This window comes from Arachis hypogaea, chromosome 6 (genome assembly GCF_003086295.3).
Source record: "Arachis hypogaea cultivar Tifrunner chromosome 6, arahy.Tifrunner.gnm2.J5K5, whole genome shotgun sequence".
In the NCBI taxonomy this organism is placed as follows: domain Eukaryota; kingdom Viridiplantae; phylum Streptophyta; class Magnoliopsida; order Fabales; family Fabaceae; genus Arachis; species Arachis hypogaea.
This window is the reverse complement of record NC_092041.1, coordinates 27983919-27991289: the sequence shown is the minus strand read 5'-3', so window position 1 is coordinate 27991289 and position 7371 is coordinate 27983919. Positions and strand designations below refer to the sequence as shown.

Sequence of the window (7371 nt, the reverse complement as noted above, 5' to 3'; positions counted from 1 at the left end):
TTGGATGCATTTTGCCATCCATTCAGACTTTGAGAAATCATGTTGACTTGCTGAGTCAACATTTTATTCTAAGCCAATATGGCATTCAGAGCATCAATTTCAAGAACTCCCTTCCTTTGAGGCGTCCCATTATTCACGGAATTCCTCTCAGAAGTGTACATAAACTAGTTATTTGCAACCATGTCAATAAGTTCTTGAGCTTCTGTAGGCGTTTTCTTTAGGTGAATGGATCCACCTGCAGAAGGGTCCAATGACATCTTAGAGAACTCTGATAGACCATAATAGAATATATCTATCATGGTCCATTATGAGAACATGTTAGAAGGACATCTTTTGGTCATCTGTTTGTATCTTTCCCAAGCTTCATAGAGGGATTCACCATCTTTTTGTTTGAAGGTCTGAACATCCACTCTAAGCTTGCTCAGCTTTTGAGGAGGAAAGAACTTAGCCAAGAAGGCCATGACCAACTTATCCCAGGAGTCCAGGCTATCTTTAGGTTGAGAGTCCAACCATGCTCTAGCTTTGTCTCTTACAGCAAAAGGGAAAAGCATGAGCCTGTAGACTTCAGGATCCACTCCATTCGTCTTTATAGTCTCACAGATTTGCAAGAACTCAGTTAAAAACTGATAGGGATCTTCTGATGGAAGTCTATAAAACTTGCAGTTTTATTGTATTAGAGCAACTAGTTGAGGTTTCAGCTCAAATTTGTTTGCTCCAATGGCAGGAATTGAGATGCTTCTTCCATCAAACTTGGAAGTAGGTGTAGTATAATCACCAAGCATCCTCCTTGCATTATTGTTGTTAGGTTCAGCTGCCATCTCCTTCTCTTGTTCGAAAATTTCAGTAAGGTTGTCTCTGGATTATTGTAATTTGGCTTCTCTTAGTTTCCTCTTCAGAGTCCTTTCAGGTTCAGGGTCAGCTTCAACAAGAATGCCTTTTTCCTTGTTCCTGCTCATATGAAAGAGAAGAGAATAAGAAAAGAAGAGAAGAGGAGTCCTCTATGTCACAGTAAAGAGGTTCCTTATTGTTAGTAGAAGAAGAAAGGGAATAAAAAAAGGAGAATCCAAACAGAAGGGTGAGGATAGAGATAGTGATTTGAGATGAAGAGAGGTGAAGAGAAGTGTTAGTAAATAAATAAATAAATAGAAGAAGATGAGAGAGAGAGAATTCGAAAATTAATTTTGAAAAGCAGTTAATGATTTTCGAAAATTAAAGGTGAGATAGAATTAAAATTAAAATTTAAAGCAATTAGTTAATTAAAAAGAATTTTGAAAAAGGGATGAGATATTTTCGAAAATTAGAGAGAAAAAAGTAGTTAGGTGGTTTTGAAAAAGATAAGAAACAAACAAAAAGTTAATTAGTTAGTTGAAAAAGATATTAAAATCAAATTTGAAAAGATAAGAAGATAAGAAGTTAGATAAGATATTTTGAAATCAAATTTTTGAAAAAGATATGATATAAAAGATATGATTAAAAAGATATGGTTAGAAAAGATTTAATTTTTAAAATTAAAATTAATTACATAACTAACAAGAAACTAAAAGATAAGATCTAGAATTCAAAGATTGAGCCTTTCTTAACAAGAAAGTAACAAACTCCAAATTTTTGAATCAATCACATTAATTGTTAGTGTATTCCGAAAATAGAGATAAAATTAAGAAAAAGATTTTTGAAAAATAATTTTTAAAAAAATTTTCGAAAATTAAAAAAAATGAAAAAGATTTGATTTTTGAAAAAGTTTTGAAAAGACAAGATTTTTAAAATTGAAATTGACTTGACTAACAAGAAAACAACTTATTTTAAAAAATTTTGACCAAGTCAACCCAAAATTTCAAATTTTTGAGAGAAATAAGGAAAAGATATTTTTTATTTTTGAATTTTTAATGATGAGAGAGAAAAACACAAAAAATGACTCACAACTTGAAAATTATGAATCAAAACACATAATGCATGCAAGAACACTATGAATGTCAAGATGAACACCAAGAACACTTTGAAGATCATGATGAACATCAAGAACATATTTTTGAAAATTTTTTTTATGCAAAGAAAACATGCAAGACACCAAACTTAGAAATCTTTAATGCTTAGACAATATGAATGCAAAGATGCACATGAAAAACAATAAAAGACACAAAGCAAGAAAATATCAAGATCAAACAAGAAGACTTACCAAGAACAACTTGAAGATCATGAAGAACACCATGCATGAATTTTCGAAAAATGCAAGAAAAAGATGAACATGCAATTGACACCAAACTTAAAAATTGACTCAAGACTCAAACAAGAAACACAAAATATTTTTTGTTTTTATGATTTTATGATTTTTTTTCTTTTATTTTTTTCGAAAAAACATATAGGAAAAAGAAAATAAGAAATTCAAAATTTTTAATAAGAATTCCAGGAATCTTTCAATGTTAGCCTAAAGCTCCAATCCAAGGGTTGGGCATGGCTTAATAGCCAGCCAGCTCTAGGATACATAGTTCAAGCATGTGAAGAGGAAGCCTCAATCCATTTGAGTTAGACATGGCTTTACAGCCAGCCAAGCTTCAACATGCTTCATGAAACACTAGAATTCATTCTTAAAAATTTAGAATAATTTTTCGAAAACAAAGGGGAAATTTTGAAAAATATTTTTGAAAAACTTGGTGCACAAAAACTTGGTAGCGCTCTCAAACGTGAATCACACTTAGTCACAACTCCGCACAACTAACCAGCAAGTGCACTGGGTCGTCCAAGTAATACCTTATGTGAGTAAGGGTCGATCCCACAGAGATTGTTGGTATGAAGCAAGCTATGGTCATCTTGTAAATCTCAGTTAGGCGGATAATAAATGTTATGGAGTTTTTGAATAGTAAATAAAGCATAAAATAAAGATAGAAATACTTATGTAAATCATTGGTGAGAATTTTGGATAAGTGTATGGAGATGAATTGTCCCTGTTGAATCTTTGCTTTCTTACTGCCTTCCCTCAATCCTTCTTACTCCTTTTCATGGCAAGCTGTATGTAGGGCATCACCGTTGTCAATGACTACATCCCATCCTCTCAGTGAAAATGGTCTAAATGCTCTGTCACAGCACGGCTAATCATCTGTCGGTTCTCGATCATGTTGGAATAGAATCCATTGATTCTTTTGCGTTTGTCATCACGCCCAACAATCGCGAGTTTGAAGCTCGTCACAGTCATTCAATCCCGCAATCCTACTCGGAATACCACAGACAAGGTTAAACTTTCCAAATTCCCATGAATGCTGCCATCAATTCATGCTTATACCATGAAGATTCTGATTAAGAAATCCAAGAGATATGCGCCCGGTCTAAAGTAGAATGGAAGTGGTTGTCAGTCACGCACGTTCATAGGTGAGAATGATGGTGAGTGTCATAGATCACCACATTCATCATGGTGAAGTGCAACGGATATCTTGGAACAGGAATAAATCGAATTGAATATAAAAAAGTAGTAATTGCATTAAAACTCGAGGTACAGCAGAGCTCCACACCCTTAAACTATGGTGTGTAGAAACTCCACCGTTGAAAATACATAAGTGATGAAGGTTCAGGCAGGGCCAAATGGCCAGCCCCCAAACGTGATCAGAAGATTGAAAAATACAATCCAAGACGTCTAATACACTAGTAAAAAGTTATATTTATACTAAACTAGCTACTAGAGTTTACATAAGTAAGTAATTGATGCATAAATCCACTTCCGGGGCCCACTTGGTGTATGTTTGGGCTGAGCTTGATCTTTACATGAGCTGAGGCTTTTCTTGGAGTTGAACGCCAAGTTGTAACGTGTTTTTGGCGTTCAACTCTGGTTCGTGACGTGTTTCTGGCGTTTGACTCCAGAATGCAGCATAGAGCTGGCGTTGAGCGCCAGTTTACGTCATCAAATCTTGCATAAAGTATGGACTTTTATATATTGCTGGAAAGCTATGGATGTCTACTTTCCAACTCCGTTGAGATCGCGCCATTTGGAGTTCTGTAGCTCCAAAAAATCTATTTCGAGTGCAGGGAGGTCAGAATTCAACAGCATCAGCAGTCCTTTGTCAGCCTTTTATCAGAGTTTTGCTCAGGTCCCTCAATTTCAGCCAGAAATTACCTGAAATCACAGAAAAACACACAAACTCATATTAAAGTCCAGAAATGTGAATTTAGCATAAAAACTAATGAAAACATCCCTAAAAGTAGCTAGATGATACTAAAAACTACCTAAAAACAATGCCAAAAAGCGTATAAATTATCCGCTCATCACAATACCGGGCTAAACCCAAGGGCAATTCTGCCTCTACACTTACTTTTGAGGCCTGCGTGTGGGCTCAGATTCTATCTCATTACGTCCTTCCGAGCACCCACGAGTCAATCTTCACTACTGACATGGATGTCCTAGTTTGGTGCATTCTGACAGAGCAACCACTGAACCTACCCCAACTCATCAGGCATGCCATGGAGCATGTACACATAGCGGGAAACCTACCCTTTCCTGCATTAGTTATAGATTTGGTCTCTGCGGCGGGAGTTCCCTATCGGGCAGGAGACACGAAGGCCATGATTCCTCAAGATGACCAGCATGTCCTGAGTGGGAAGTACGTCAGGCCTCCTGCACCTATTGCAAGCTGGACAAACAGCCTGGCTCCCAACGTTCCTTCTCCCTCCACGCCACCAACATCCACACCACAGGCACCCTCAACCAATCAGCTGCTCCTTCAGATCCTTGAGAGGTTGGACCGGCAAGACCAGCGGGCTACACGAATGGAGCGCCGTAACAAGCGCCGACATCACTACCTGAAGGAGTTGATTGTTGGCACTCACCAACCTAGAGAAGAGATAGACACCCCGGACTCCACTTCGCCTGGTAGCATGGAGAACCATGATGAGCCGGACGGTGGAAGCGATGCTCCCAACACCACTCTTTTCATCACTGACGGCACGGAGGACTGTGCCAAGCCTTAAGTGTGGGGAGGTCGGAATGACTTCCAGAGGTAACATCTCTCTCTCTCTCTCTTTTAATACCAATATTCTATTTTTCCTTTGTTACATAGAATAACTTGCATGACTAGTAGTAGTTGTTTGCATTTAGGTACTATTTGGTTGACTGATATATTCTTTCTCAAGACACTATTTTATGGCATTTCACTAATTTAAATAAAAATTTATATTAAACTTGTTTGAAGATTTTAATTTGGAACATAGTTTAGAGCTAAGAACACACAACCCGTGAGATTTTGAGCTTAATTATATGGTTACATTATTTAACCATGATTTTTCTTCTTATGTGTTTCCTTCTCTATGATTGTAATTTTTGCTTTGTTCCATTCTATATGTCTATTGTTTAGTGTATATTCAAGCATACATGTGATTGAGGCTATCATTTGATATTAGCTCACTTATCCCAAATAGCCTACCATTTCATTTACCTTTGTTTGCCACTTTGAGCCTTTTTAATCCCTATTTGTTCTTTATATTACCACATCACTAGTCTTAAGCGAAAAAACAATTAATCACCATATTTGAATCTTTGGTTAGCTTAAGATAGAGATTGTGTGTCAACTAAGTGTGGGGAATTGTGGGAACTATGGTTGATGAGAATGTCTTTTTTACTCCTATTGACAAATATTGGGAATTTGGGTGCTCACTCGTGTAAAATTAGAGAAACCATATGCATTGATATATTATGCTTTCAATTATAAAAAAATAATAATAAAAAAAGGGGGAATAAATGGATAGGGGACAAAATTACCCCAATGTTAAGTTCAATAAAAAGATCAATGCATATATGATGGAATTAAAACTAATACATGAGTGTGTGAAAGTTTGCAAAAATGGGAATTTGGGTAGCCAAGCATGATTTGAGAATTACATAGAGTGTATGCATGTGTTAGGTGCGAACTTAGGTTAGTCAAAGATTCAAATCATAGCTCACTTGGCCATACATATATCCTCACCCTTACCTTAGCCCCATTACAACCTTGAAAAGCCCTCATGATATTTGCATTTGTACACTAAATATTTGTTGATTGGTTAGATGAAGAACAAAGTTTTAGAAAGCATGACTAGAGGAGTCTAGAGTGGAATAACCCTAGACACTTGAGCGATTAGAGTGCATATACATTTACACTGAGGGTTCAATGCTCAACTCTATGTTCTCAGCTTTTATGAGTTTTCTTCTTACAAGTTTACTTGTATCTTACTTTACAATTTGAATTAGTGGAATCTATTTATGTTTGTCTTGGAGAGTTTGTTTGCTTTTAACCAAGTAGGTAGAACATTTTAGCATGTAGTTGTATTCATATAGATAGGTTGCATTGCGTAAGTCTCACCTTTCCCCCGTTACTCTTTTGGTTTCCTTGACCTTAGCATGAGGACATACTAGTGTTTAAGTATGGGGAGATTGATAAACCACTATTTTATGGTTTATCTTGTGCTAAATAGAGTGGATTTTCTCAATCTTTTATACACTTATTCATATGAAATGCATGGTGTTACATTTTCCTTCCCAATTGATGCTATGACTGACAACATGCTTCTTTGGCCTTAAATTTACTATTTTTAATCCTCTCTTATTCCAATTCGGTGCCGTGATATGTGTGTTAAGTGTTTTCAGAGATTACAGGGCAGGAATGGCTTAGAGGATGGAAAAGAAGCATGCAAAAGAGGAAGAAACACAAGGAATTAAAGATTTCATGGGCGAGTAGCGACGCGCACGCGTGAAGCACGCATACGCGTGACTAGGAGAATGCGCATCGACGTGTACGCATGGACAACGCGTACGCATGATAGGCCGTCACATGCTGCATATCAGAAATCGCCGGGGACGATTTCTGGGCCCTTTTTGACCCAGATTCAGGCCCGAAAGTCCATATTAGAGCCAGGGGTGTAGCTAAGACTTAGACACTTCTCATTCTTACTTAGTTTTTAGTTTTAGTTTTGAATTCTAGAGAAAACACTAGCTCTTATAGGGTTCTTAGTTTTTCTTAGTTTTGCTTGGATTGGATCTTGAGAGAGTTGCTACTACCTTCGGTTGAAGCCTCCATCATTATAGTTTGCTTTTCTGTTACTATACTCCTTTATTTTTCCATTTAGTTACTTGAATTTATGTTTGGATTTTCTTAATTTTAAATGTATTAATATAATGAACCATTTTTATGTTTAATTCCATTGCCTGTTTGATTTTGTTTAATCAATTATCAATTCCAATTTTGCTTTTATTAATTTAATTTTAATTATTATGTCTCCGATTTACTCCTTTCTCATGTTTGTGAAAATGACATTCATGTTAATGGAGTAGAGCTCTCAACTTGGCTTGGGAGTTGATTAATTGGAACCCCTTGAGTTGATTAATGAAAACTCAAGTGTTAATTTGAACTTTGAAAT

At 36.3% G+C, this 7371-nt stretch overlaps 1 non-coding gene across 1 annotated transcript; it reads left to right on the top strand.

The window, feature by feature from the left end:
• The first annotated feature begins 315 nt into the window (after positions 1-315).
• On the top strand, positions 316-419 carry LOC112700071 (small nucleolar RNA R71). Its single transcript, XR_003152994.1, has one exon. It is a non-coding gene; the product is annotated as a small nucleolar RNA R71 (small nucleolar RNA).
• The last annotated feature ends 6952 nt before the right edge of the window (positions 420-7371 follow it).